Below are 7,357 nucleotides of genomic sequence, written 5' to 3' on the forward strand. Positions count from 1 at the left end.
CAAGGGGAGGCACAGTAGATGCAGACTTGCCAGCACCAGGCACCTGGAAGCCCAGCTAATGATGGGAGTTTATTCCCATTGAGCAATGGGGAACCAAGGGACCTTCTGGGCACAGGTGAGAGGCTTGCAACTCCACTGTGCTCCACTCAGTTTGACAGGGCTTTCCCAGTCCAGGCCTACTGAGTGCCTGCCGCTGGACTCAGGGGAACATGTTAGGACTGCTAACACGTGTGAGGAACACCGACTACTTCCCTGACCTCTGATGTCATTTTCCCAGCACTCCCTAACTGAGGTGGGTCCTATTACTTTTTGGATTTGTCAAATGAGGAATATAAGGCACAGAACCACATCATGCAGCTAGCAGAAGGCAGAGCTGGGGTGGAAGCCCAGACTGTAGACCTGTCTCTAAAAATCTGCATTGGCCTCTTTAGCTGAGCCTGCTCTCTGCCCACAAGAGAGGCTAGTCCCCCTGCCAGGCATCAGATACTGGGGCTACTCTAGCTGTCAAAGAAGGATCAATGCATCCACCCCCAACCCTGCTTACAGAGGAAGAAAGTAAGAGGAAGAGACACTAACCCTGAACCCCAAAGCTTGCCCTCACCTAAGACACTAATTCAGGTCTCGGATGCCAAAAGCCTGAGCTGGGGGTTCCCAGGCACCATGCCTTCTCTTGAACTTCCTTAATCTGAGCCTATTTCAGGGGCTAGGGGCTCCTCAACCTGGAGTTTATTCATTCTGCTTTTTCCTCCCTTTGGAGGGGGAAGAAATGGATGCCCCTGCCAGGGGCCCTCAAGCTCCAGTCACAGATCCTCTACCTCTGTTCTCCTGACTCTTTCCAAAGCAGTGTTTCATTCAGAAGTGTCCTGCCATAGGTCCTGCCCTGCCCTGCCGATCCACTGTTCTACCCTTGAGCCCAGCTGGGACAGTAAAGCAGACCCATGACCTTTTCAGGGCTCCAGGGCAAGGAAACCCAGTAGAAGGAACTACAGTGTTTGCAGATGGGGGCAGGTCCGAAGTCACTCCGTAAAAATGAATTCCTACAAAAACATAAACCAGCTATTTACCTTGTGAATGTTATTGCCCTTAAAAAAAAAAAAGGAAAGCTCTCATTTTATTAACAAGAGAGAGAGAAGGAGAGAGAGAGAGATTCCTAGTTGCCCTTTTATTGGTAAACCAGGACACACAGTCAACAGAAACTCACAGGAGGCTGTGGGCCCAATTTATTAACCACTTTGTCTCATAAAATCCAGCATTTTTATTAAAAGACGATGGCCAAATGCTTTGCTTGTCTTTAAGAAAATTGCCTTTAATGTCAGGCAAGACTTGGTTTGGTTGCTTTTGTTTCTTTTTTTAAAAATAATTTTTCAAACAAAGCTCAGGTTCTCCTGCCTGCACATGCCTGTTCCTCCAGCCGCAGGAGGGAAAGTGGTTTCTGAATCCATCGGATATGTCGGATTTCTTTGTGGCATCCACTCCATCGCTCAGCAGCCAGCCATGATGTCATAAGCCCATCAGATTTCCGGTAGGGAGAAAACACTGGGGAATTGGAAAGAATGGATGTTTCTTCCCTGTCAAGAAGGGGAGTGGGAGTGGGGGATGGGGGGATGGTGTGTTTGGAGGAGCCTGGCTGCAGGGAGAGAAGAGAGGCAAGCTCAATGTTTGTGATAGTAAATGTCAAACAGAACCTGGAAAGCCCAGCCATCCAGATGTTTTTCTAATATCCAGATGTCTGGCAAGGAACAGACTATATACCATCCCAGGAGGCCCTCGGCATTTCAGCTTTGACCTCAGGTCGGCAGTGACTTCTCACTGCCAGGAGCTGGGCATCCTGTACCCTCCCTTCACCCACTCTCAGGGGTGGAATTTTTTCTTTCCTTCAACATTTTTACACAGGGATGGTAGGGGTAACCAGGTCCAGGTTTTTAAAAGCTGTTGAAGCTGTGATTTGAAAAGTTCAGTCCTTGGAATTAGCTTCCAGAGAGTACACTGTGTAAGCCAAAAGGAGGGGGGAAATCCCTCAGCCAACACACACACACACACACACACACACACACACACACACACACACACACACACCATATGTGACTCAAGCCATAGGACTTAAAACCCAAAACAAAACCAGGAGGCTGTGAACAAGGACTCAGGCTGACACTGAGAACAGAGGAGCCTCCCCCAGGAGCATACCTCCCCCAAATCAGAAAAACACACCAACAGCTTTGTTCTTCCTGACAAAGCCCTTGCTTTCAAGGCACCGACAGTTGCCAACAAAAGCACAGGGTAGAACTAATTTACACTCCAACTAGGGCTTCCAGGAGTCATAAAATATGGGAATAGAATCAGCTTGGCCAAAGAAACTGCCTCCCTACCACTGCAGCAGGACAGGCTTCAGACAGGGCAGGTTGTGGACTCCTGGTGGCCTGGCCACGTGCCCCACTGAGGTCACCTCCCAGATCTGTGACATCACAGCTAATTGCTTCTGTAAATGAGCCAGGAACTGCAGGCCCCTCAGGGCCACAGCCCAGGGACTTCCACAGAAATGCTGAGGACAGGCAGCTGTGGAGGGATGCAACTCCAATTAAACCAGAGTCCTCAGATGACAAGCCAAAGGGTGGCCAAGGGGGCAGTGGCCGGCAGAAAGCAGAAGGGAGCCAGCTGGGGCTCAGGGATAGAGGTGGGGTTTTGTGCCCACTATAACAGCCCATATGTTCTGCAGATGAGGAAAGGAGGTTGAGTGGCCTGCCCAAGGTCACCCAGCTAATTAAGGGGACAGCCAATACCACAAGTCTGCCACTGCACAGTTCTTCCTGAATGCTATCTAATTTAATCCTCACAACAGCCTTTGAGGGGGGAGGGGGATTACCATCAACCTCTGTGTCTACAAGAGCCAATAGAGGAGCAGAGAGAGGTTAAGTCATTTGCCCAAGGTTACACAGCTCCTCATTAACAGAATTTGGCCTGAACTTTTGATTCTGAATCCAGTGCTTGCTGCTGGACAGGAGGAGGTAGTTGAGGTTTAGCTGGGAGTAGTGAATGATTTAAATACACGTTTAAAATGCTGGTGATCCCCACAGAACAGAAGGGAGTAAATCACAGCAAATTAATTTTTTTTTTTTAAAGCTAATCTAGGCAGGAGGGTTGGCTGGCCAGGGAGGAGGGTGGGAGTCTGCTTTGATTCTGTCCCTGGCAGACCCTGAATAAAGTATGTAGACTCTTGCCATGTGTGCCTGCTCAAACCTGAAGTGGGGTGGGCTGGAGGGACAGTCTGTAAAAGCTTCATCAGGCATCTGCATGAATCCGACAACCTGCCATGGAGAAGGTGCCAGGAGTACAGGTCTGCTGGACACAGGAGCCATGAAAAATCAAATTACAGCCAGTTCTTCCAAGCAGGATTCCTACTTTGCAGCCAAGAGTTTCAGTGATCTATGAGTTACTATTTAGGGGTCTGACTGACTCTGGGTATGGGAAGCTGTTTGGGGCCCTCACTGGTCACTGCCTTCTCTCAGAGCAGTGCTAAAGGGAACTGCATGCAGGAAGCAGGAGCAAAGGAGGGGCTGGCCTGAGCCCAGGGGCTGGGACAGGAGTTCCCTGACCTCCCCTGGTGAGGTGCCTCATCCCTAAATCTGTGCCTGCTTCTCCTGCTCTTTCCCTCACCAGGTTTTGCTGGCTTCTTTTACTTTATTTCTGTGAACATGATGTGGGGTGATGGAGCCCAGGCCTTCAGCCAGGAGAAAGGAGAAAATTCCCACAGGCCCATCTGGCTGAACAGCCCCATTTTCCTTGGGAGCTGTTAGCTGCCCACTAGCCACTTTGTTTTCACCCAGTAGAGATTTGGCTTCTTTCTTCACCCCGCTTCTGCTTAATGGTGATGACAAACATTAACCATATTGTCTATATAGGGAGTCATCTCAGATTACAGGAGTCTCCCAGCATGAACTATCAAGTCAGAGAAGCCTTCCTGGAGGTGGTGACGATGGTCCTTGGGGCCTAGGATAGATGAGGAGCATGATACCTCTTTCTCTCCGGCCAACAGGGGAGGCCCTCTTTGACAGCCACCCAAGCTGCCTTCCCTCCCTGTGCCCCATTCCCTTCCTGTGTGTTGTTTGTCATTGTGTCTCTACAACTGTCTGGAATCCCTGTGAGGAATGAGACTAGATGTATCTTAGCCGCTGCCTAACCCATGGTAGATGTTTTGTTTGGTTTTAATCGACAGAATAAACAGGGCTGTCAGGATGGCTCAGCAGGTAAAAAGTGTTTGCAGCCAGCACAAGGACCAGGAGTTCAATCCCAGCAAGGGTTAAAAAAGAGGAGGAAGAGGAGAAGGAGGAGGCCTAGGTTCAGTTCCAGGCACCCACATCAGGTGGCTCACAACTTCCTGTAACTCCCATTCCTAGGTATCTGATGCCTTCTGGCCTGTATGGTCACCTGCTTGCACACTGTGCCCAGAAACTCATAAAGCCACCTGCGCTAGTGTGTGTGTGTGCGTGTGTGTGCGCATACACACACACACATACACACACACAGATACATAAATTAAAACAATATGTAATGGTTTTTGACCCATGTTCTTCCTAACTGTCCTGGAACTAAGTAGGCAGACCAAGCTGATCTCAAATTCACAGAGATCTGCCTGCTTCTATATCTTGAATGCTGGTATTAAAGACATATGCCACCACGCCTAGCAATAAATCTTTTTTTTAAAGAAGAATAAACAATACATACAAAGGTCCCATAGGGACAAAAGGTTCAGAAGAAGGTGATAAAAAATGAGCCTGAGCCTCCCCCAAAATCAAGTCGGTATCTGTATCTCTTCTCTAGTAGACTCCCTTCCGTTCTCCCCTGGGTCAAAGTGACTTTCTTCCCTTATAGAAGAGTATCACTAATCTACCCCATTTCGTCTGCCTCGGGCTCAGTACCTTTGAGGAAGAATAAAGCAAACATTAGCGTTCCCTTCAGAACTCTGCCACTAGCCTCCATTCTTCCCTTTATCCAGGCTACAGGGCCACCTGAGCAATAGAGGTAATGACAAACAAAACCAGAGTCCCGACCCGAACACTATCCCTCTGTCCCATCTACATCCCCCCCCCCAAAAAAAAAAAGCCTGGCGTTTCTCCTCACTGAAGCTGAGTGGGAAGAGAAAAGCAGCCAGAACACTTGGTGTTAGTCCTCTCTTCCGACTCCCAAAATGTGATGGGACACGTTATTTATTCTCTTGCCCTCAGATTCCTCACAGAAGAGACAAACACTTCGGATGCAGCCAACAAGCACGAAAGGACAGATCGGCTGCATCAACTCATCAGCTTCCCTGGTCTTGCTGATCTAGGGTAAAGGGAACTGCTGGACTTAATGCTCAGGGCTCCTTCCAGCACAAGTCGCCTTCGCTGGGGCAAGGCAGCTGTGCCGTGATGGAAAGCCTGCGCTCCCAGGGACGCGGAGGGGTCTGTGCGTGTGAGCGAGCTGCCCCTTCCCAGCCGTGAGCTGCTCAGTGCACTCCAGCAAACTTTCCAGCGGCGTCCACACCTGCTCGCGGCTTTGAGGCTCCACAAACCATCAGCGCGCGACCACAACCTGCCCTGCTCCTGGGTCGCTGGAGGTTCCCTGAGTCCCAAGTCGGCACCACCACACACTCTCCAGCCACTGAGAATCTCAGCCTTGGGGATCAGTCTGGCCGCGCTCCAGACCTCCCCGGAGCCTCCTCCGCACCACCTGCGCTCATCTACATCGCCTCGGGGGCCCTTAGGTCGGTTGCGTCTACACAGCTTCGGCAGTCTCCAGGTCAACACTGCCCAGCACATGAAAGATGCCCTCAAGATTCACCCGATGCCTTATCCCAGTGCCTACCTTGCTCGCGTGCTCACGCTCCTGTCCTGGCTATGTCTTCTGGTTCACACATTTTGCAATCTTGTCATTGGAAAAAGGAAATCTTGTAATCCTCCTGAAGCCACGAGGCTGTTTGCCCCAACCCCTTTCTCTGTTTTTGTTTTTTGTTTTTGTTTTTTTGTTTTCTTCTTTCAGGACAATACTCGGCCTCAACGGCCGCTGGCCGCGGGACTCCAAGCAGACACAGCTGGCCTCGGGGGCGTGTCCCTGGGCGGAGAAAGGGTGTGGCCTGGGCGGGCGAGGCGGAGTCTCTTGTCCGGCCCTCCCTCCGCCTGTAAACCGTGGCCGGCGACCGAGGCTCCTGTTCCAAGCTTATGATTGGTCGGCATGCGATGCTGATGCCTAATTGGTTGAGACGAAGAAGGCTCAGACGTAGTGGTGGTATGTAGATTTTATTCTTTGCCTTTTTCTTCTCTGAGGTGGTCGCTGCTCTGTGGGTCCCTCCTGAACTCTGCAGTCCTCTCCTCTCTGCCTCTGTGCTCCCAATCATAACGCTTAATGCCGCCCCGAATGACAACTGCATTTCTTTGTCCTTCCCTACCAAATGGTTCCTTGAGGTCAGGACTCGAAGTTTCTGCTGCCCAGTAGTGTATCCCCAATGCCTGCCTCATAGTAGGTGTGCCAAACACATTTGATTACATTAATAGGAAATGAGCACATGAGTTTTTTGGAGCTATCTTTAGTGCTGGTAACAGTCTTAGAGGGAAAGAAACGGAGTTATAGAGAAATGCAGTCGCCTAAGAGAGGGAGCGACAGGGCTGATTGTGGCTACACATATGGTTATATGTAGGCTCCAGCTTTGTAGCCAGCAATAGCTTGTGGGGTATCAAAACCTACTTCTCATGTGTCGAGGGTTGGACTAAAACTGTGAGTTATTTCAAGGAATGCCCTGTCCCTAGCGCTGCACTTGGCAGCTAAATGGTGTAGTTCCTGCCTCCATGCTAACATGCTAGTAACTGTTGAGCCCTTTTCCTCCATGGGAATCTACCTGTTCAACCCAGTCTGTGTTGTCAGTCTCTGACAGTTTGGGCATGGTGCCCTGTGCTAAGGGAAAGCCACAAGAATGAACAAACCATGGGCAAATTGAGGAGCCCGGATGCTGATCTTTGGTGGGGATGTCCTTGGAGACTCCCTAAAAGGTCTTTTTGATTGAGGAGTGGTTTTTGAGATGAGATTGGGAAAGGGCTTCCCTGATAAAGGAGTGTGTAGAGCTGCTCCTGGTGTTGGATCACGATGGGTTAATGGAGTCTGTTTCCTGTATAATGTGAACTCAGAGTCCAGCACACAGAAAAGCTGGCTTGGTGACTGATGAATGAGTTCTTGTGTCTGTGACCCCACATGGCCTTCTTATAAAAACATCAGTTGTTGGATTTAGGACCCACCCTAATCCAGCGTAACCTCATCTTGGGTCAATTATATCTGTGAAGACCTGATTTCCAAACCAGGATCATTTGTACCTTTCCTTTGGATCTGTGAACAG

At 50.0% G+C, this 7,357-nt stretch overlaps 2 long non-coding RNA genes across 2 annotated transcripts; one reads left to right on the forward strand and one right to left on the reverse strand.

Moving 5' to 3' along the window:
* The first annotated feature begins 213 nt into the window (after positions 1–213).
* Positions 214–5,293, forward strand: LOC127225867 (uncharacterized). Its single transcript, XR_007834838.1, has 3 exons — positions 214–292; positions 1,412–1,522; positions 5,220–5,293. It is a non-coding gene; the product is annotated as an uncharacterized LOC127225867 (long non-coding RNA).
* LOC127225866 (uncharacterized) lies at positions 1,356–5,909 on the reverse strand. Its single transcript, XR_007834837.1, has 2 exons — positions 5,839–5,909; positions 1,356–1,536 (listed from the first exon to the last, which is right to left on the reverse strand). It is a non-coding gene; the product is annotated as an uncharacterized LOC127225866 (long non-coding RNA).
* Positions 5,910–7,357: the final 1,448 nt, after the last annotated feature.

The sequence above is a fragment of the Phodopus roborovskii genome, unplaced genomic scaffold (assembly GCF_943737965.1).
Source record: "Phodopus roborovskii unplaced genomic scaffold, PHOROB, whole genome shotgun sequence".
NCBI lineage: Eukaryota > Metazoa > Chordata > Mammalia > Rodentia > Cricetidae > Phodopus > Phodopus roborovskii.